The sequence below is a fragment of the Capra hircus genome, chromosome 21 (genome assembly GCF_001704415.2).
Source record: "Capra hircus breed San Clemente chromosome 21, ASM170441v1, whole genome shotgun sequence".
NCBI lineage: Eukaryota > Metazoa > Chordata > Mammalia > Artiodactyla > Bovidae > Capra > Capra hircus.
Genome location: NC_030828.1, coordinates 31,963,236 through 31,987,551, shown reverse-complemented (window position 1 = coordinate 31,987,551; position 24,316 = coordinate 31,963,236). Strand labels below are relative to the sequence as shown.

The 24,316-nt window shown below is 36.5% G+C and overlaps 1 protein-coding gene across 2 annotated transcripts in view; it reads left to right on the top strand.

Moving 5' to 3' along the window:
* PEAK1 (pseudopodium enriched atypical kinase 1) overlaps positions 1-24,316 on the top strand; it is a 324,301-nt gene that overhangs the window by 146,334 nt on the left and 153,651 nt on the right. The window contains exons 3-4 of one of the 2 annotated variants that reach the window (XM_018066251.1): positions 9,523-9,608; positions 15,845-16,007. The gene's annotated coding sequence lies outside the window, so the exon portion shown is untranslated. The remainder of the gene's footprint in view (positions 1-9,522; positions 9,609-15,844; positions 16,008-24,316) is intronic. The other variant, XM_018066252.1, reaches the window with a different exon arrangement.

Below are 24,316 nucleotides of genomic sequence, written 5' to 3'. Positions count from 1 at the left end.
ATGTACCTCAGGACTTATTTTATATTTTAGTATATATCTTAAAAGAAGTAGATGAACTGATTCATATTTTTTTTAAAGAAATGTAGGTGATAAAGGAGAATTACAGAATCTGCTGGGCTATATTTGTATTATCAGTTCATCTGTAGTTGCCTGGTTATTTGGATTTATTAGAGAAATAGTATCAGTCAAGCAAGTATAGTTAATTGAATACTTGTTGGGATATATGTGTGCCAGTTTTATTTTTCTTATTTCTCAAAATGAGAAAATTGGATGATTTTTCTAAGTATTCAAGAATTATTTGTTGGCTATCACTATTGTTGAAATAAATAATCATTTGTTCTCTAGTCTTATTTCTTTTATAAAACTCCATCTCAAACAAAAAAGAAAGAATTAAACCAAAGGCCATTTGAGATTGCAACCAAGGTTTTCTATGAGCACTAAATTTGGAATTAAAATTATGTGAGTCCTCTTGCTGGCTTTGCTCATTCTCGTATGGGAACAAAGCATTTCAATACAAGACTTACTAGTCTGCAGGTCTTCTACAGGAGATAAGAAGGAGTAAAAGATTTTGGGAACTCTGAATTTTCCATACAGGGGAAACAAAAAAAAGCACATTATTGTATTGAGTAAAACCATTTAAAATGGCTTGCTTTCTCTTCTCCAGTAATGCCAATACCATATGTCTTATAAAATTAAAAATAGCAGGTGTCATTTTGCTAGCATGAATGCTGGTTCACAGACTTTAAAAGCAACCTATAGAAAAGGACTGATATGATAAAGGGAGCACAAATCTTATATAGTCCATATAGTCTTGAGGCCTGGTTATTACTAACAGGGGAGAGTCCTATCTAAAGGTCATCTAGTCAAAGCTAATAACTAAGATTAGGCATTGTGCTCAGTCACTCAGTCGTATCTGACTCTTTGTGACCATGAACAGTAGCCCACCAGGCTCCTCTATCCATGGGATTCTCCAGGCAAGAATACTGGAGTGGATTGCCATTTCCTCTCTGAAGTTAGACATTAACAGCCCATAAAAAGATCACAGAAATAACACCAGTAGTAGAGAATATCGAAACATAGCCCACACTGTCTGAAGTAGGATTATAGAATCCACTTGAGTGCATGGATGTATTCTGTGTTCCTTATTAACTCCGGGATAAAACAAATTTAACAGAAGCATGAAATAGGAATAGGTTTTAGAATAGAAGTAAGCTTTGGAGATCATTTAATTATTTCATTTTTCAAAGATTAACCAAGGGTTAGAAGGTAAATTACTCAGTACCAGCTAGGTAGTGGCAGTAGTAGGAGCTGAATACAGCTGACCTTGAATAATGGGGTTGATCCAGGTATCATGTATAGTCTTCCCTCTGCATTTCCAGTTCCTCCACAAATAGAGATGCAACCAACTATGGTGTAGTACTAAAAAATATCGAGTACTGAATTTAGTATTGAAAGATATCTGCATGTAAGCAGACCCATACCATTTAAACCCACATTGTTCAAGATTCAGCTGTACTCTTTTTCTGATCTATCAGTTATTGGAGATGGGACTTGAAAAGCTGTGATGGGAGATGATGGTTTTTATTATCATTGTTTTAAATTTTTACATGCAGTAAAATTGACTCTTAAAAAATTAGTTCTGTGAGCTTTAACACATATACAGATTCATGTAAACTACTACTACAAACTGGTTACAGGTAGACCCATCATCCCAGAAAATCCTTCAGACTGTTCCATTTTGTTCAAAGACTCTACCTACATTTAAACCCCTGACAACTACTGATCCATATGTACTTCATTACTTTAGTTTTGCCTATTCCAGAATGTTACATAAATGGAACTATTCACAGTGAACTCTTTTGTGTGTGGCTTCTTTCCCTCAGCTTAATATTTCTGAGATTCATCCATGTTTTGTATATAAGTGATTTATTCTTTGTTAGTTGCTAAGTAGTGTTCTATTGTACAATTACATAACCATTTGTTTAGTCATTCATCTATTAATGAACATTTGAGTTGTTTCCAGGTTTTAGTTACACATATTATTGAAAGCCTGCTGCTGCTGCTGTTGTTTAGTTACTAAGTCGTGTCCAACTCTTTGCAACCCCATGGGCTGTAGCCTGTCAGGCTCCTCTGTCCATGAAATTTTCCAGGCAAGAGTACTGGAGTTGGTGGCCATTTCCTTCTTCAGGGGGTCTTCCCAACCCAGAAATAGAACCCACATCTCCTGCTTGACAGGAGGATTCTTTACCACTGTGCCGTCTGGGAAGCCTAGAAAACCTGATAAAGAACTCTTAAAGTATTCACAATGTTGGTTCACTTTATACTCTGAAATAATTACAAACTCACAGGAAGTTGTAAAGATAGTACCATGTAGAGATACCCTCTTTACCATTCACCCAGTTTCTATTAGTTACATCTAATATAATTGTAGAATAATAATATCAAAATCAAGAAACTGATATTGGTATAAAATGAGTAATAGTTCTTTGGCATTTTATCACATATGTAGATTCATATAACCAAGACTGCAATCTCACCAGAAAAACTTCCCTCCTTCTGCCCCTTTATAGTCACACACACACACACACGTACACACACACATCCTCCTCTCAACTACCCTTCACTCCTTGCAACCACTAATCTGTTATTCGTCTCTATGGTTTTGTCATTTCAAGAATGTCATATACATGGTAGTAACCTACATGTCTGTCAACAGACGAACATACAAAGAAACTGTGGTACATATATACAATGAAATATTACTCAGCCACAAAAAGGAACAAATCTGAGTCTGTTCTTTTAAGGTGGATGAACCTAGAGATTGTTATGCAGAGTGAATTAAGTAAAAAAGAGAAAAATTATATATATTAACACATATATATATGTAATCTAGAAAAATGTTACTGATGAACCTATTTGCAAGGCAAGAATAGAGACACCGTCATAGAAAACAGACTTGTAGACACAGTGGAGGAAGGAGAGAGTGGGATGAATTGGGAAGTTGCTGTATAACATAGGGAGCTGAACCTGGTACTCTGTGCTAACCTAGAGGGGTGGGATGGGAAGGATGGGAGAGAGGTTCAAGAGGGAGGGGATATATGTATACCTGTGGCTAATTCACAGTGTTGTATGGCAGAACCAACCCAACATTGTAAAGCAATTATCCTCCAATTAAAAATAAATTTTAAAAATAGTAAAAAATGTCATATTGATAGAATTATATAATATATAACCTTTGAGACTGGCTATTTTCATTTAGCATAATGCCCTTGAGATACACCCAAATTATACTGTGTTCATTCCTTTTTATTGCTGATGTAGTATTTCATAGTATTGATGTACCACAATTTGTTTAGCCATCCATTGTAGGACATTTTAGTTTCTTCCAGTTTGAGTCTGTTGCATCAATTAAGGTAGTTATTGATATGTTAGGACCTAAATCTGACATTTAATTTTTTGTATTCCGTTTGTTTCTTCTTTTCCATTTTTCTTTTCTTTTTCCTGTTTTTCTGTGCATTACTTGAATACTTTTTAGAATTCCATGTTGACCCACTGTGGTGTTTTTAACTGTATTTCTTTGTATAACTTTTTCCTCATTGCTCTAGATATTATATTGTATAATTAGAACGCACCACAGTCTCCTGTATCATGCTACCTCTACCACTGCTACATTTTAGTACTGCAAGCAAAGTGTAGAATCCTTACCTGCCTTCGGTCCCTTTATTCTCCCTCATTTAATTGACTTAATATTTTCATATATGTTATATTATTTATAGGTAAATATTATATGCATGTGCACATAATTTTGTATCTACTTGTTTTAAATATTTTCTTTAATACATTGTGAACCATATCAGACAGTATTATAATCTTTGCCTAAACAATCAGACATAATTTGGAAGACAAGAGAAGAACTATTATTCATAGTATAACTAGTATCCATAGTTTTTTATTCTTTTGGCCTTCTTCCTGATGTTCCAAGATGTCATCTTTTTTCATTTCCTTTCAGTTTAGAGAACTTTCTTTATCCATTCTTTTAGGGCAAGTCAGCTAGCAATAAATTCTCTTAGCTTTCCTTTACCTAAGAATATCTTGATTTTCTCTTCATTCCTAAATGATATTTTTCTGGAGGAAAAATTCTGGGTTGACAGTTCTTTTTCTTTCAGCTCTTGACAAAGATTGTGCCAGTTCCTTTTGGACTCTATGGCTTCTTATGAGAAACCCACTGATAGTCAAATTGGGTTTTCCCTGTAGGTAAAGGATCTTTTCTCTCTCGCTGCTTTTAAGATTTTTTTTCTTGTGTTTAGTTTTCAGAAGTTTGACTATGGTATGTCTTGTTGTGGATTTCTCTGAGTTTACTCTGAAGTTTGTTCAGCTTCTTGAATCTATAGGTTTATGTCTTTTGCCACTTGGGGAAAATTTTTCAACCATAATTTTTCAAATATTTTTACAGCCTTGCTCTTTTTCGCCTCACTTCCAAGACTGTGATGACTTGAATATTTGAACTTTTGGTATAATTTCATGGTTCCCTGAGGCTCTGTTCATTTGCATTAATTCTATGTCCTTTATGTTATTTAGGATGGGTAACTTCTATTGTTTTATCTTTTTTTAAATTTATTTTAATTGGAGGCTATGTACTTTACAATTGTTTTATCTTTTAGTTACTGATTTTTTTTCTTCTATCCTCTCCATTCTTTTGTTCAGCCCATCTGTTGAATTTTTAATTTCAATTATTATAATTTCAGTTCTGTAATTTTATTCTTTGTATCTTCTATTTTTTATAATAATTTTATTCTTTGTATTTCTTTGCTAAGACCTTCTGTTTCTTAGACTTTCTATTTTTCTTTTCTTTCCAGTATGTTAGTCTCATTGAGTGGTTTTCAGTTAAAACCTGGACATTTATCTCATGAGACTTTACATTTTATGTCAGTTGAGCAGGCCTCTTTTGATAGTACTCTGACCAGATATTGCCAGCTAGAAATGTAAGTGCAGGGTACCACTTACCCTCCACTGACATTTGGGAGAAGACTGCTGTTATGTTTTAGTGGGAGTGGAAGTTCCAGCTCCCCACTAAGTCTCTAATGATACTAACTCTGCTGGGTAGATATCTAAGAGGACAATTGTTGGGTTTTATGCTAAGTTTTGTTCAGCTTTGAAAGAAGATGTCAAGCTTTTTTAAAGTGATGGTAAATTTTTACATACCTGCGAGTAATGTCTGAACATTTCAGATATTTTAATTTTATCCTATAGAACTTTCTATAATAATGAAAACATTTTATATCAGCACTGTCCAGTACTGTAACCACTAGCCACGTGTGGTTGTTGAGCAGGTTAAATATGGCTAGTACATTTCAGGAAGTTAATTTTTTTACAATTTTATTCAGTTTATCAATTGAAATTTAAATGACTACACGTGGCTATTGTATTAGAGAGTGCATGAAAGCAGCTCTACGTCTTCACCAGTATTTAGGTATCACAGCTCTATATCCTTACCAGTATATCAGAATTCCTAAATTTAGCCATTTAATGAGTGTGAACTGGTATCTTGTGGTTTTTATCATTTAATGTAATTACTGGCCACTTAGTTTTTCTAATGATGTTTTTAAAACAGAAGTTTTTAATTTTGATAGAGTATGGTTTATGAGGTGAAGTAAAATATGGTTTACTATTTCCATATTTCTTTTTTTATATGGTTCATGCATTTGAATTTTTGCCCATCCTAAAGTAGTAAAAATAATTCTCCCTGTTTTCTTCTTGAAGCTTTGTAGTTTTACATTCTACTCTTAGGTTTATGATGTATTTTCATTTAGTCTTTATATATACAAAATCTTGTCACATAGAAGAAAAATTCATTTTTATTCCATATGAATATCCAGTTGATTCAGTAACATTTGTTGAAATTTTTTCTTCCTGCATTGAGTTACCATGGCACTTTTAAAAATTAATTGACCAAGTATTTTATAGTCTATTTTTGGATTTTCTGTTCAGTTCCAGTTTTCTATATGTTATCATTAGGCTTTTACCAAACTATGTGGATTGCTGCAATGTACCAAACTATATACCAAACTATGTGGATGTTAACTCCAGAAATCAGATATTGTCAGTGTTCATACTTTGTTCTTCATTTTTGGTTTTCATTTCTTATTTAATTCCACTGTGATAAGAGAGGAGAAGGCAATGGCACCCCACTCCAGTACTCTTGCCTGGAAAATCCCATGGGCGGAGGAGCCTGGTAGGCTGCAGTCCATGGGGTCGCAAAGAGTCAGACATGACTGAGCGATTTCACTTTCACTTTTCACTTTCATGCATTGGAGAAGGAAATGGCAACCCACTCCCGTGTTCTTGCCTGGAGAATCCCAGGGACGGGGGAGCCTGGTGGACTGCCGTCTATGGGGTTGCACACAGTTGGACACGACTGAAGCGACTTAGCAGCAGCAGCAGCAGCAGTGATAAGAGAATGTACTATGTATAGTTTGGTTTTTTTATTTTAATTTGTTAAGACTTACTCCTGGCTCAGCAGGTGGGTTCTCCTGGTAAATGTTTCATGGGCAGTATAAAAGTTTTTATTTTGTTGCTGTTGATTGGAATGTTCTATGAACATCAGCTCAGTTGAGAGTGCTGCTCAAGTGTTTGCTGGACTTTCAGTGTACCTGTTCTTTCAGGTACTGAGGGAGGAGTATTGATGTCTCCAACTGTTCTGGGTACTTGTTTGTTTCTCCCCTTAGGTCTATAAGTTTTTGTTCTGGTATTATGTACATACACATTTAGAATTATGCCATCTTCCAAGTGAAGTGATCCCTTGATCATTATGAAATATCTCTCATTATCTCTGATGCTGTTTTTATTTTGTTTTCTATCTTCTCTGATATAAATGTGGCTATTTCTTAAGATTTTTGGTTTGCATGGTATATTTTCTATCCTATTATTTTTAAACTATTTCCTTATTTTAGTGTGAGACTCTCAGTGTATATTTGGTCTTGCTTTTTTTATGTCTTTTTATTGGAGAATTTAGATAATTTACATTTAATGTATTTATTAATGTGGTCGGGTTTAAATCTACCATCTTGCCATTTGTTTTCTAATAACCATTTTTTAAATTAATTATACTTTTGGAATCCATTTAATTTTCTCTATTGTTTTATTCCTTTATTTGTTTATTTTGTTCTTCTCTTTATTTACTTATTTTAATAGTTGCTCTAGGATTTATAATATGCCTGTTATTCCATTCTATTATCAAATAATTTTATACCACTTTTTAAAAATAATGTAATACATTTAAGATAGTTATCTTCCTTTGTCTCACAGTCATCTTTTACTCTCTGAACTTCATTTTGGATAGATTATATTACTCTTCAAGTTCACTGATTTCTTTTTTTTCTGCTGTGAGTGCTTATTTTATCCAATGAAATTTTCATATATGTATTACATATATATATAAAACCAGTCCATCCTAAAGGAGATTAGTCCTGGGTGTTCATTGGAAGGACTGATGCTAAAGCTGAAACTCCAATACTTTGGCCACCTCATGCGAAGGGTTGACTCATTAGAAAAGACCCTGATGCTAGGAGGGATTGGGGGCAGGAGGAGAAGGGGACGACAGAGGATGAGATGACTGGATGGCATCACCGACTCAATGGACGTGAGTTTAAGTGAACTCGGGGAGTTGGAGATGGACAGGGAGGCCTGGCGTGCTCCGATTCATGGGGTTGGAAAGAGTCGGACATGACTGAGCGACTGAACTGAACTGAACTGATATATATATATATATGTAATCTCTAGAAGTTCTCTTTGGGTATTTTAAAAAATATTTTAAAAATACTTCACTTTTCTCTTCACTATGTTCCTATTTTCGTTTACATGGTGCATACTCATAATGCCCCTTAAAAATGTCTTTACCTGTTAATTCTATCATGTCTGTCATTTCTGGTCTGTTGTGTTGACAGGTATTTTTCTCGTTATGGGCCACATTCTCATACTTCTTTGTGCATCCAGTAATTTCTAATTGAATGTCATATATTTGTGAATTTTACATGTTGAGTTTTTTATTTTTGTGGTATTCCTTTAAAGTGTATTAGATTTTTTCCTAATAGGCATTTTAAGTTGCTTATTCATTTGATCTTTCTAAGCTTCCAAGCTTCTTTCAGGAGGGTCTAGAGTAACTTTTATTCTAGGACTATTTTCCCCCCTGTTTCTGTATGTGGGCCTTCTGGGGTCATTTTTTAAATTTTAAATTTATTTATTTTAATTGTAGGCATTTTTAATAGCCAGGAATATTCAGTGAGGTTCATCCCCGCTTGCTGGAAGGGAACATGTTGAAATTTTGGCCCTGTGTCAGCTCTGAGAATTTTTTGTTTTAGAACTCCCTGGTAGCTTTTTTTCCTTAGAAGTTCTTTTTGGCTGGTCTCAAGAAATTTTACCCTTCTCATGTACAGGTTTTTATACAGCTAAATATTCAAGGGAACCCTCATTTAAATTACTGGAACTCTTTCCCTGCTCTTTGGAACTCTGCTCCATAAATTCTAGCTTCCTTGACCTCCTGGTACTGTTTTCTCTGTCTCCTTAAGTCAGTAAGATTGCCAGGCTCTATTTTGGTTCTTTCTGCTATACTGGAGTTGCTTCCTGGCTGAGAGCCTTGGATGATGGTAGGGCTTGCCTTCTTTACTTCCCTTTTCTCAGGGACCATAAGTCCTACACTGCCTGTGTCTGAGAATAGTCCCCTCCTGTACTTTATACGGTGTTCTAGTTGTTTTCAGTGGGAGGATTATTCTGGACTGTTTACCTACTCAAGGCCTCAAAAGCAGAAGTTGAATCATTCTAGAATTAGTTTTAATGCTAAAACAGTTTATAAAATTCTGAAACTCTCAAGCAATTATTATTTTTTATATAACAACATTTTATTCACTTCTCAGTATTATTATAAATGATATTGTATCAACTGTTGAAACTATTAATTATTTTTCAATTCAGAGATTCCACTGCACACTTTAAATCAGAAGCTGACCCAAAGAAAATGACTTATCATGCCTAATAAATTTCATAAATCAGGAAAGTGGATTTTTGGGTATACAAAAATTCTCTCAATATTATGGCATAGTCATTTTAAATATAAGGTTATTACTTAATATTTCACTAGAAACATGAAAGACTATTATACTGGGAGATAAGGACCAAAATGAACCATTTGATCTAGTATTTTAAAATGTAAATCCTATCATTTTAGAGCATAGTCGTGTATTTTATATCAGAAACTGGCAAATGTTACCGGGGAAGGGCCAGATAGTGTATGGTTTAGATTTTGTGGGCCATACAGTCCTTGTTGCCACAGTTCAGCTCTCCCTTTGCAGTATGAAAGGAGCCATAGATGATACATTTTTAAACGTGCTGGTCGTGTTCTGATAAAACTTTATCTATAGAAAATGAAATTTGAATTTCATGTAATTTTTACACCTCAAAATATTTTTATTCTTTCGATCTTTTTTCCCAGCTATTTTAACATGTAAAAACTACATTCTTGCCTTGCAGGTCATGCATAAATGGGTGGCTGGTCAGACTTGGCCTCTGACTCATAGTTTGACAGTCGCTGTGCTATACGATTAAAAAGCTCCCAGGTAAGCTGCAGGATACCTGTTGGACTGTTATAGTTTAATTCTTAGTAATACTTTAACTTAAACATTCTCTACTGTTAAAGGGCAAAGTAAATAAGATGGCACACTCCTGAGCCTGTAGGGCTTTGATAGATTTTTTAATGGCAAAGGTTATACCAGTGGTTCCTTAGTTAATGGAGAATTTGGGCTAATGCCTAAGTTACCGTACTGTCAAACTGGCACCTTTTCTCTTTTAAATTATGCAAAATTAAATTCATTCGTTCTTATTTTGTTTCAATATGCCTACCTTACTAACGTTTCAAAATTAGCATATATGTAACCTGAATTTAGTTATTTAGTGATGAAGTTGACCTGTGCTCATAAACAAAAGGTCCCCCAGCATTATGTCATTTTTTACTTAATGGTGTCCCCACTAACAGTCAGTTCAGTTCAGTCGCTCAGTTGTGTCCGACTCTTTGAGACCCCATGTACTGCAGCACACCAGGCTTCTCTGTCCATCACCAACTCCCGGAGTTTACTCAGACTCATGTCCATTGAGTCGGTGATGCCATCCAACAATTTCATCCTCTGTCGTCCCCTTCTCCTCCTGCCTTCAATCTTTCCTAGCATCAGGGTCTTTTCAAATGAGTCACCTCTTTGCATCAGGTGGCCAGAGTATTGGACTTTCAGCTTCAAAATCAGCACTTCCAATGAATATTCAGGACTGATTTCCTTTAGGATGGACTGGTTAGATCTCCTTGCAGTCCAAGGGACTCCCTTGAGTCTTCTCCAATTCCACAGTTCAAAAGCATCAATCCTTCGGTGCTCAGCTTTCTTTACAGTCCAACTCTCACATCCATATATGACTGCTGGAAAAACCATAGCCTTGACTAGATGGACCTTTGTTGGCAAAGTAATATCTCTGCTTTTGAATATGGTATCTAGATTGGTCATAACTTTTCTTCCAAGGAATAAGCCTCTTTTTATTTCATGGCTGCAATCACCATCTGCAGTGATTTTGGAGCCCAAAAAAGTAAAGTCTGCCACTGTTTCCACTGTTTCCCCATCTCTTTGCCATGAACCAGATGCCATGATCTTTGTTTTCTGAATGTTGAGCTTTAAGCCAACTTTTTCACTCTCCTCTTTCACTTTCATCAAAAAGCTCTTTAGTTCTTCTTCACTTTCTGCCATAAGGTTGGTATAATCTGCATATCTGAGGTTATTGATATTTTTCCCAGCAATCTTGATTTCAGCTTGTGCTTCTTCCAGTTCAGTGTTTCTCATGATATACTCAGCATAGAAGTTAAATAAGCAGGATGACAATATACAGCCTGGACGTACTCCTTTTCCTATTTGGAACCAGTCTGTTGTTCCATGTCCAGTTCTAACTGTTGCTTCCTGACCTGCATACAGATTTCTCAGGAGGCCTGCATACAGATTTCTCTGGTGACCCGATATTCCCATCTCTTTCATAATTTTCCACAGTTTATTGTGATGCACACAGTCAAAGGCTTTGGCATAGTCAATAAACCAGAAATAGATGTTTTTCTGGAACTCTCTTGCTTTTTCCATGATCCAGCAGATGTTTGCAATTTGATCTCTGGTTCCTCTGCCTTTTTTAAAACCAGCTTGAACATCAGGAAGTTCACAGTTCACATATTGCTGAAGCCTGGCTTGGAGAATTTGGAGCATAACTTTGCTAGCGTGTGTGATGAGTGCCATTGTGTGGTAGTTTGAGCATTCTTTGGCATTGCCTTTCTTTGGGATTAGAATGAAATCTGACCTTTTCCAGTCCTGTGGCCACTGCTGAGTTTTCCAAATTTGCTGGCATATTGCGTGCAGCACTTTCACAGCATCATCTTTCAGGATTTGAAATTGCTCAACTGGAATTCCATTACCTCCACTAGCTTTGTTCATACTGATGCTTCCTAAGGCCCACTTGACTTCACATTCCAGAATGTCTGGCTTTAGGTGAGTGATCACACCATTGTGATTATCTGGGTTGTGAAGATCTGTTTTTTACAGTTCTTCTGTGTATTCTTGCCACCTCTTCTTAATATCTTCAGCTTCTGTTAGGTCCATACCATTTCTATCTTTTATTGAGCCCATCTTTGCATGAAATGGTCTCTTGGTGTCTCTAATTTTCTTGAAGAGATCTCTAGTCTTTCCCATTCTGTTGTTTTCCTCTATTTCTTTGCACTGATCGCTGAAGAAGGCTTTCTTATTTCTCCTTGCTATTCTTTGGAACTCTGCATTCAAATGGGTATATCTTTCCTTTTCTCCTTTGCTTTTCGCTTCTCTTCTTTTCACAGCTATTTGTAAGGTCTTCTTAGACAGCCAGTTTGCTTTTTTGCATTTCTTTTCCGTGGGGATGGTCTTGATCCCTGTCTCCTGTACAATGTCACGAACCTCCATCCATAGTTCATCAGGCACTCTATCTATCAGATCTAGTCCCTTAAATCTATTTCTCACTTCCACTGTATAATTGTTAGGGATTTGATTTAGGTCATACCTGAATGGTCTAGTCATTTTCCCTACTCAAGATCTAGGGATTTTTCGTCTTACTTCATAGTTTTGAGAATATACTTTTCCCTTCATTACCTTTGCTTCTTTACTGTCTTCCACGTATCCCTGTTAGCCAGTTAGCACACAAAATACATTTTAAAGCATAATCTCTTTTTTCCACCTAATGTAGCTTAGCGTGCTGGTCCAGTCCCCTCTTAGACTACTCAGAGTTTTTCTAATAGGTACAGCAGTATTGATACGTGCAGTGGATGATTTTGTTTGGTTTTATATACAATTATCCCTTGAATGATTGAAAGCAAAAGTGACAGTCACTCAGTTGTGTCTGACTCTTTGCGACCCTATGGACTGTACCTTGCCAGGCTTCTCTGTCCATGGCAGATTCTCCAGGCAAGGATACTGGAGTGGGTATCCGTTTCCTTCTCCAGGGGATCTTTGCAACCCAGGGATCAAACATGGGTGTCCTGCATTGCACACAGATTCTTTACTGTCTGAACCACCAGGGAATCCTGTGAATGATTAAGAGTATTTTCCTTCGTTAAGGTTTATAATTGAAGTTGTTCTTTAGCAATGTGCAAAATCCAGTGCTGTCAAAGTTCTAGAAGAGAATTTAAGTATATGCTGCTGTTGCCTCAGTGAGTGGGTAGTAACATAGCTCCATATACCTTCAGGGAATACTTTTCATGTCTACATGTCTTCATGAAGCTTTCCCAACACTCTGGTACATCATCCAGGGGAGGGGAAAGCAGGGAATTCATTTCATTTTACATGCAGAGAGAGAATAATCTTTTCACTCAATTATAAAATAAGAATTGGTTCTGAAGGAAGCTTTGAAGTAATAGAAAATTGTCATCCAAAGAGAATTCATGTAGTAAGTTAAAAAAAAATAGGTTAAGAATTTTTAGTAATTGTTATTTTATTGTTGTTGTTACATAGGAGTCAACAGTTTTAAAATATGGCCAATTTTCACATGTATTTTGAGGGATATGGTACCTAAGAGATTTTTCTCAAAAATTCCTATTTCATTATTTTGATAATTTAGAAACTTTTTCCCATGAGCATTATAAGTTTATTCCTGTCTTACAACATGTATGTCTTCCTATGTCTAGAAAATTCACCTTCTAAATTTTTCCATGTCTGACTCATTTCAACCTGAACATCATCTCTCCTGGGGGCCTTCCTTTAGACACTGTCTCAAGCAGCACCTTCACCTTCCCAGCCTGTAACACCCAGTTTTATTTTCTTCGATGTATTTATCACCATCTGAAATTAGTTTGTTCATTTACTGACTTGTCTCTTTCTGTATTAAAATGTTGGCTCTCTGAGAGGAGAAATCTTGCCTTCCCTATTGTCTATCTCTACTACTTAGAACATTTCCTTTCATACAGTAGGCCTTAAATGTAATTTATGTGGTTGGAAGGATGAATAAATGAAAGTATGCCTAAGGTGTGATTTGTAGCAATATCTGATAGGCTAATGTGTATAGTGAATCACCAAGAAGAAAGACGAGTAACTTTACCCAAATTTATTTCACTATATAGAACTACTTTTTCCTTAAACATTTAGCTGTATCAGATGTCCACAGAAGACATTTTGGAAATGTGACTGATGTACTGATATATTCGGAGAAGGCAATGGCACCCCACTCCAGTACTCTTGCCTGGAAAATCCCATGGACGGAGGAGCTGCAGTCCATGGGGTCGCTAAGAGTCAGAAACGACTGAGCGACTTCACTTTCACTTTTCACTTTCATGCATTGGAGAAGGACATGGCAACCCACTCCAGTGTTCTGCTTGCCTGGAGAATCCCAGGGACCAGGGACGGGGGAGCCTGGTGGACTGCCGTCTGTGGTGTCTCACAGAATTGGACACGACTGAAGCGACTTAGCAGCAGCAGCAGTACTGATATATTAATTTTTTTCTTTTATATTATAATAATACCAAATTTATATGCAAATTATAACAATGATACAGATAATTTTTCCTGAATCACTTGAGAGTGAGTTGCTGACATTATACTGCATCACCACTGAATACTCTAGAGTGCATTTCCTACAAAGACATTCTGCCACATAATCAGGATAAAATATTCACAATCAGGAATTCAATTGGTTGGTTGGTTACTACCATCTAACCTACAACCTACAATTGGTTGATTGGTTACTACCATCTAACATACAACCCTATTCAAGTCATACCAGTTATTCTGGAATTCAGTGGTGAACATCCCTAGAAAGGAGAGAGTAGGCACCCTCAAAATTTGTATGTCTTTCCTTTCAAATCTTTGGCTGATTACTTAGGTTCACATGTGGACGAGACTCCATAGGGCCTAGTGGAAGGTAATAGCAGACATGAGAAGTTTTTGAGGGGATATTTCAAATTTGAAGTTTGAGTTCTACCAAACACAGCAGAATAAAGCATTCAGAAAAAGACTATTTCAAGGAATGCATGGTAGATTATAAGAGGGTAATAGATCACTGCATTAGGAAAGAGTAAGGCGATGTAGGTTCTCATTTCAGTTTTGTCACTAACCAACACTTACCCATGGGAAATCACTTAACTTCTCTCTCACAAAGTACTTTTCTAGGTTATCACTATTTGTATGTCTCTAAGTTCAATTTCTTTTCATACTCAAATTTCAAAATAAAATAGGCATTGATTGCATTTTTCTTCTTTAAAAACTCATAATGGAAACAAGAATAACTGATTTTGCCACTGTTTTTGTGATACTGGGCTTTGAACAAACTCTGGGAAACAGTGAAAGAGGAAGCTGGCATCTTGCAGTCCATGGGGTTGTAGAGAGTCAGACATGACTTTAGTGCTATATATATATATTTCTTGGTAATATTTCTCGTACATGACACTCATCATTGTTATACACCATTTGAAGTGATAGATATAAACACTGTAAGAATACTGGATATTGTTTTCATCATGAATAACCTAGCTATGTCAGAGTTAGATATTGTTTGATGTTGCACTAAAGTGTCCTTTTTAAAATGTGCCTTTGTTGTCTTAAAATCTATTGAAAGGTTCACTTCTACAGTATGTAAGTGCAATCTGGAATCATTTAAAAGTTTTCACAGTATCTTTTTCTTTCTTAACTCTTCTAGTTATTTTCCTTGTATTTAGTGTTATAGAAAAAGCAAATGAGGAGTTGGGCCTGTTTAAACATACATGTAATAGGTGCTCTAGAGTCAGAAATAGATAGGAATTTATTATTTTAATCTTAAGTGATATTTTGTATGCCAAATTATAAATATATTTTATATTTAAACCTAAAGTAAAACTGCAAAATGGCTAGAGAAATTTTTGTAATTGGAGATAAATACAGTCATATTTGACAGAGGCTGTATCAAAGTTAGATATTGTCACTTAGAATTGAATTTTTATGAAGGTGAAGTACAATTTTATGTTTCATATTCTTTTATTTGCAGCCAAAAATAGAAATATATGAAGACAATCAAATGAGTCTTAGGAAGCTTCAAATGCATCAGTACTAGTTTGATTCATATAAGTTGCTTGATTCTTGGGTATGTCATGGATAGTTCTTGAGTGTGTAACATTCTATCCATGTCACTTCCTAAGTAAAGAAGTTACTTCCTAAACAAATAAGTCCAATTTTAACTGTTGAGTAAGGGTAAAATTAAGAATATCCTAAATGAAAGAAAATGTCCAATATATTTAAAACTAGTTTACCTCTCCAGTTTAGCTCTATTTTGTGCTGTTCTCTTGCAGTAAACACCACTATCTTCAGAAAATAAGGAATGAGAGGCAAGGAAGAAAGGACATTCATTCATCTTGGAAGGACCCAAAGCACTTTGAAATTTAAAGGAATGTAATTATAGCTGCTAAAACCACCTTTGTCACCGAAATGGATGAAGTACTTCAAGTTTAAATGGTAACCAGAATTCTCATATCATGTTTCCACCAAGAACTTTAGATCACTTGAAAGGATTTTTTTTAAACTTTAAATATTTACCTTAACAAATACCAAAGTGCAGATAGCTGATAATTTTATAACTTATTTAGCATAGTTAGGATTTTATTTTCTCTTTTAATGCTTGACCCTAATTTAGCCAAAAGAATTGTTGTTTTTTCCCCTAGGTTATCAACTTCTTTACATAGAAACAGATAAGCTTATTTGAGTAAGAATATGGCATAGTGTTAGTATACTTACAGGTCTATCCTTTGCCAAATATTTTTTCCTTTCATAAAAGCAACTCAGACAACATAAACGGTAATATTCTATCACATGTGAAATTGTTTTGTAATCTTATTTTCTGAACTTTATTTCATATTGTTTTTTTAGTTTCCTTATGTGACATCTGGTCTCTTGATCTTTTTCCTTTCATATCTGACATCTTATTTTAATTTAATCTTTATTTTATCCTCTCCCCCTCCTCCTCCTCAGGAATTTAGGGTTATAAAAGACACCAGGTTTTAAGTATTCTGTCATTAAAAAAAAAAAAAAAAAAAGACACAAGGATCCAAAATGGAAAAGGAGAGAGAAGTTTGAAAAAATTATAGAATTATTTCTTATTGTGAAATCACAGTGATTGTTACATTGTAAGTAGAGTGGAAAGCAATTATAGAAAGACTTAAAATTGTTTGCCAGTCTTCTCAAATCTCCTTGATCTTAGACCAAAATTGTTTCAACACATGTTTTGTAAAAACTCAAATGTTTGCAACTTTAATGGCATCCTAGTGAACGATTAGAACTTTTGTTCATTGGAAGAGTCTATTAATTTGGTTTTGAGGGATAACCATTTGCTTACTTGAGTCATTGTGTCTTGGTAGTGAATGAATGCAGTTGAGCAAAACTAGGTCCTTACTGTGAAATCAGAACATGTGAAAAATCAAATACAGTCCTAATCAATGACTAATCCAAATGATTCTAAGGAGTGTAGGACCTATTATTTCAGTAAACTGATTTATATTGGTAAGTGTAACCCAGGATAAGTAGTATGTAAGGAATGTTCCCTGTGCTAACATTAACCTGGATAGGAAATACCTTAACACTGATTTTTTAAAAATTATCCAATTATTGGTTAAACTTCTACTTATGGCATAGTTAGGAATTTCCATATGCTTGTCACTATCTCCCAGCATTTAGCATTTTTAAAATATTGAGCAAATTCCTTCTAGTCCTCAACTATTAAAAAATTATACAAAGTTGAAGAAAGTAACTTTTGAAACGTAGCAAAACTTAAAGTGCTGAATATTCAGTTATACAAGCGAATAGTACATAGAAAGTCACTGGGGAATTCCCTGGAGGTCCAGTGCTTAGGACTCAGCACTTTTACTGCCCTGGGCCTGGGTTCTATCCCTGGTCAAGGACCCAAGATCCCGCAAGCCACGTGGTATAGCTAAAAGAAAAAAGAAAGTCAGCAAACTTCCATGTCTTCTCCACTAATGATCTAAGTTTTCTTTATCCATTTGATTGTATCTGATTCTATAACCTCATATAACCACAGCTTCATTAATGAACCCAAAACAAACAATATTGTCAAAGTTTTTATTGTGATACATTTACCACTCCTTACCAAACCTTTATTTCCATTTAAATTCATCTCTCAGTGATTTGGAGGGCTTCCCTTGTGGGTCAGATGGTCATGAATCTGCCTATAATCCAGGAGACCCGAGCTCAATCCCTGGGTGGAGAAGATTCCCTGGAGAATGAAATGGCAACCCATTCCAGTATTCATGCCTGGAAAATTCCATGGACAGAGGATCCTGCTGGGGTACAGTCCATGGGGTCTCAGAGTCAGACACGACTGAGCGACTAACCCTCCCTTTCACAGTGATTTTTGGTAACCGTGGATAGGATCATTGAAATCCACAGGGAGTGGCTTTTTCTAATCAATAATTTCACTTTTTTCACTACTAAATTTGTTTTTAAGGGTCATAATATTCAGTTCAGTTCAGTCGCTCAGTCGTGTCCAACTCTTTGCGACCCCATGAATCGCAGCACGCCAGACCTACCTATCCATCTCAACTCCCGGAGTTCACTCAGACTCACATCCATCGAGTCAGTGATGCCATCCAGCCATCTCATCCTCGGTCGTCCCCTTCTCCTCCTGCGCCAGTCCCTTCCAGCATCAGAGTCTTTTCCATTGAGTCAACTCTTCGCATGAGGTGGCCAAAGTACTGGAGTTTCAGCTTTCCTTCAGAATGGACTGGTTGGCTCTCCCTGCAGTCCAAGGGACTCAAGAGTCTTCTCCAACACCACACTTCAAAAGCATCAATTCTTTGGCACTCAGCCTTCTTCACAGTCCAACTCTCACATCCATACATGACCACTGGAAAAACCATAGCCTTGACTAGACGGACCTTAGTCGGCAAAGTAATGTCTCTGCTTTTGAATATGCTGTCTAGGTTGGTCATAACTTTTCTTCCAAGGAGTAAGCGTCTTTTAATTTCATGGCTGCAATCACCATCTGCAGTGATTTTGGAGCCCAAAAATATAAAGTCTGACACTGTTTCCACTGTTTCCCCATCTATTTCCCATGAAGTGACAGGACCGGATGCCATGATCTTCGTTTTCTGAATGGTGAGCTTTAAGCCAACTTTTTCACTCTCCTCTTTCACTTTCATCAAGAGGCTTTGAGTTCCTGTTCACTTTCTGCCATAAGGGTGGTGTCATCTGCATATCTGAGGTTATTGATATGTCTCTCAGCAATCTTGATTCCAGCTTGTGTTTCTTCCAGTCCAGCGTTTCTCATGATGTACTCTGCATAGAAGTTAAATAAGCAGAGTGACAATATACAGCCTTGACGTACTCCTTTTCCTATTTGGAACCAGTCTGTTGTTTCATGTCCAGTTCTAACTGTTGCTTCCTGACCTGCATACAGATTTCTCAAGAGGCAGGTCAGGTGGTCTGGTATTCCCATTTCTCTCAGAATTTTCCACAGTTTATTGTGATGCACACAGTCAAAGGCTTTGGCATAGTCAAATTTTGAGCATTACTTTACTAGTGTGTGAGATGAGTGCAATTGTGCGGTAGTTTGAGCATTCTTTAGCATTGCCTTTCTTTGGGACTGGAATGAAAACTGACCTTTTAGAACTTGACCTCTCTACAAAATAAAAATATTGCCTTCATTCTCCCATCAAGTCCAGTTCAGAAGTCATGTAATTCACATGCACGAGACTACCTGAATTACATATTACTTCTTTTTTCCGGTCCCATCTAAGCTGAGTGCCTCCAGAATCCTAAATCTATTGTGGCTTTTGTTGAGGGAATAGAATCAGGCTTCTGACTGTGCAACTGACAGAACTTCTAAATTAGAAATTCACATTTCTAACTGTACAAACAATCATGGCCACCCTGAGTAGGCTAAAATTTAAAAGATAATGTTCTAGCTATGTTAAAGTTGAATTGAACACCCAGTTTTATCTAAGTTCATTAGCTTAAAATTATGATTCTTGGGGATAGAGTATATTCTTGCAGATGGTAAGACCACTGCAAATAATGTATCTATAAAGAATCTTAAACTCATAAAGCTTAATAGGCTCCTTTTAGGAAAACTGTCCTTATGGAGGGAAGCCTAGGTATAATTTGCCCAGACAAATAAGAATTTACCATAATAGTAATTAATGTGTACTGAGTGATTACCATACGTGAAGCATTGGGATTAGTGTTTAATATGCATTATCTGAGGCTTCACCACTCTATTTGACATAAGTCATATTATTAAATATCTCCATCCTACATATGAGGAAACCATTCTCAGAGAAGTTATTTAAATTGCCCTGCATCAAGTTGCTAGTTCAATGTAGAGTCAGCTCCATAACCTGAACTCTTAACCAGGAGTTTATTCTAGTTTATAAACATTTAATACTTCAAAACTTCAACTTGTTAAAATTTTTATTTACCCAGTGGCAGATAAGGAGAGGTCTTATTAGCAGCATTCTCATTTCAGTTTTGTGAAATTATGTTCCTTTAAGATACTGTTTTTCTTTTACAACATCAATTTTATTCTATCTGTGATTTCTCATTGTTCTGATTATGTTCTTAAAGTAGTCGTTATTGTTTAATAGAAAAGATACTTGAAGATGATATCATTAGACCCACATTTATCTGAGATAGAGACAGAGGACAAAGAAGGGAAACATAGGTGAGGAAAAAATGTAAAATTGGCCTGTTTTTTCAGCTGTCCTCCTTTAAAGTCTTACGTGCCTTTCTCTTTATCCTAAGAATATTCTTCATTGTTTTTCAGTCTCAGTAGCTGATACTGTTACCAGAAACAAAAATAGTAGTGAATTTCGAGACGAGCTCATCTTGAATTTTTATTTTATATTGGAGCATAGTTTATTAACAGTATAGTTTCAGGTGTACAGCAAAGTGATTCAGTTACACATATACATGTATCTGTTCTTTTTCAGGTTATTTTCCCATTTACGTTATTACAGAACATTGATCAGAGTTTCCTGTGCTATAGTACCTCCTTGTTGGTTATCTATTTCGATATAGTAGTGGCATACATTTTCTGTTAAATTCATATATAGTCTTTTTCAAATAGGTAGTTCTTATTCTAATTGTAGAAAATGTCCCTGATAGCTCAGTTGGTAACGAATCCATCTGCAATGCAGGAGATCCCAGGTCAATTGCTGGGATGGGAAGATCCGCTGGAGAAGGGATAGGATACCCACTCCAGTATTCTAGGGCTTCCCTTGTGGCCCAGCTGGTAAAGAATCTGCCCGCAATGCAGGAGACCTAGGTTCAGTCCCTGGGTTGGGAAGATCCCCTGGAAAAGGGAAAGGTGAAATAGTTTTTCATGTCTTTTGCCCATTTTTGAATTGATTGTTTTAACTGTTGAGTTCTGAGAGTCCTTAAGTATTCTTACCCACTCCAGTATTCTGGGCTGGAGAATTCCTGGACTGGGTACGCCATGGGGTTGTAAAGAGTCACACAGGGCTGAGCACTTTCACTAAGTACATCAACCTATTATCAAGGTTTAAGATGATAAAACTTATCAAGACTCAACATATTAAAGATATCAGTTCAGTTCAGTTCAGTCGCTCAATCATGTCGGACTCTTTGCAACCCCATGAATCACAGCACACCAGTCCTCCCTGTTCATCGCCAGCTCCCGGAGTTTACCCAAACTCATGTCCATCGAGTCGGTGATGCCATCCAGCCATCTCATCCTCTGTCGTCCCCTTCTCCTTCTGTCCCCAATCCCTCCCAGCATCAGAGTCTTTTCTAGTAAGTCAACTCTTCACATGAGGTGGCCAAAGTACTGGAGTTTCAGCTTCAGCATCATTCCTTCCAATGAACACCCAGGACTGATCTCCTTTAGAATGAACTGGTTGGACCCCGCTTGCTGTCCAAGGGACTCTCAAGAGTCTTCTCCAACACCACAGTTCAAAAGCATCAATTCTTTGGCGCTCAGCCTTCTTCACAGTCCAACTCTCACATCCATACATGACTACTGGAAAAACCATAGCCTTGACTAGACGGACCTTTGTTGGCAAAGTAATGTCTCTGCTTTTGAATATGCTATCTAGGTTGGTCATTCATGGCTGCAATCACCATCTGCAGTGATTTTGGAGCCCTAAAAAATAAAGTCTGACACTGTTTCCACTGCTTCCCCTTCTATTTGCCATGAAGTGATGGAACCAGATGCCATGATCTTCGTTTTCTGAATGTTGAGCTTTAAGCCAACTTTTTCACTCTCCTCTTTCACTTTCAAGAGGCTTTTTAGTTCCTCTTCACTTTCTGCCATTAGGGTGGTGTCATCTGCATATCTGAGATTATTGATATTTTTCCCAGCAGTCTTGATTCCAGCTTGTGCTTCTTTCAGCCCAGCGTTTCTCATGATGTACTCTGCATATAAGTTAAATAAGCAGGGTGATAGTATACAGCCTTGACATACTCCTTTTTCTGTTTGGAACCAGTCTGTTGTTCCATGTCCAATTCTAACTATTGCTTCCTGACCTGCATACAGATTTCTCAAGATGCAGGTCAGGTGGTCTGGTATTCCCATCTCTTTCAGAATTTTCCACAGTTTATTGTGATGCACACAGTCAAAGGCTCTGTCATAGTCAATAAAGCAGAAATCAGTTGTCCCTAAATTGATGTATAGGCTTAAGTCAACTCCTAAAATCCTAGCAAAATTTTTGAAATTTATGTGGAAAGGCAAAGAAATTTGAACAGCTAAAATGACTTTGAAAAAGAAGGAAATGGAAGGAACCACTCTACCCGATTGCAAAACTTACATGGCCACAATACTCAAGACGGTATTAGCATTAGGATGGACACATAAATCAGTAACAGAATAGATAACCCAGAATAGCCCCACACAAGTATAGCCGGCTGATATTTTTTTGTTTTTTGTTTTTTGTTTGTTTGTTTTTTAATGAAAGTGTAAAGGCAATTCAATGGAGAATGGACTGTCTTTTTATCAAATAGTGCAGGAGCAGCATGGTGCTAGTGGTAAAGAATCCTCCTGTCTTATACAGGAGACACAAGAGAGGCAGGTTCATCCCTGGGTCAGAAAGATCTCCTTTAGTAGGAAATGGCACCTCACTCCAATATTCTTGCCTAGAAAATTCCACAGGCAGAGGAGCCTTGTGGGCTAGAGTCCAGGGGGCTGCAAAGAGCTGGACATGACTGAGCAACTGAGGACAATTGAATATTCATAGAAAAGAAAATAAAGCCTAATTCTCACCTAAATTCTCACCTTATACAAAAATTAACTTAAAATGAATCATAGATTTAAATGTAAAACTAGAAAACTTTTTAGAAGTTTTATGTAGGAGAAAATCTTTTTTTGTTTTCTTGTTTTTAATTGGGGGGAAATTGCTTTACAGTGTTGTGTTGGTTTCTGCCATACAACACAAATCAGCCATAATTATGCATTTATCTCCTCCCTCTTGAGTTTATCCCTCTCCTCCTCCATCCCATCCCTCTAGGTCATCACAGAGCACCAGTATGGGCTCCCTGTGAGAAAATCTTCAGGATCTGGAGGTTAGTGAAGAATAGTTAGGACAGCAAAGCATAACCATAAAAGAAAGAAAAATGGATAAGTCAGACTTGATCAAAATTTAAAACTCTTGCTCTGTAGAAGACCTCATTAAAAGGATGAGAAGACAAGAGTCATATGTAGAATACTGAAGGACCCTCAAAACTCAACAGTTAAAACGATCAATTCAAAAATGGGCAAAAGACATGAAGAACTACTTCACCAAAGAGGATATACTCTTAATAGTAGTGGCAGAGAAGTGCATTGAAAAGATATTCAATATCACTTGCTATTAGGGAAGTGAAAATTAATGCCATGATTAGTTATCACTGTATACCTGTTAGAATAGCCAAAATAAAAAATAACAGTGCTTAATACTGATGAGAATACAAAGAAACTAGATCTTTCACGTATTACTGGTAGGAATATGAAACAGAACAGGCACTGGAAAATAACTTGGTAGTTTCTTTTAAAACTAAATGTACACTCACCAGCAATCCTACTGTTGGGCATTACACCCAGTAAAATGAGAACTTAGGTTCACACAAAAACATGTGCCTTATTGTTCATACCAGCTTTATTTGTAATAGCCATGGATTGTACCAACCAACATGTCCTACAATAGGTAAATGGCTAAACAAACTGTGGTACATCCATACTATGGAGTACAATAACAGCAATAAAAAGGAATGATCTACTGATGTATATCACAGCTTGGATGGATCTCAAGGACGTAAGGCCACATGATGTGTGTGTGATTCCATTTATATGACATTCTCAAAATGACACAATTATGATGATGGAGAACAGACAGTTGCTGCCAGGGATTTGGGAAGGTTGGGTGTGACTATAAAGAGAGAGCACCAAGGGATATCTTTGCAGTGATGGAATAGTTTGTATCTTGATTGTGATAGCTAGAGTAATCCACATGTGTCATGAAATGGCATTGAATATACATCCATTATACCCATGTCAGTTTCCTGGTCTTGATATTGTATTATATTTATATAAGATGTGACTATTGGGGAAACTTTCAAGGGTAAATGGGGCTTCTCTGTACTATCATCTTTGCAACTTCCGGTAACTCTTCTGTTTCAAAATAAAAAGGTAAAAGTAACCCTATTTTAATTAATATGTATGGTCCAGAAAATTCAGTCCTGTAAAATGCAACGTTATGCTGCTGCTGCTGCTGCTGCTAAGTCACTTCAGTCGTGTCCGACTCTGTGCGACCCCATAGATGTTA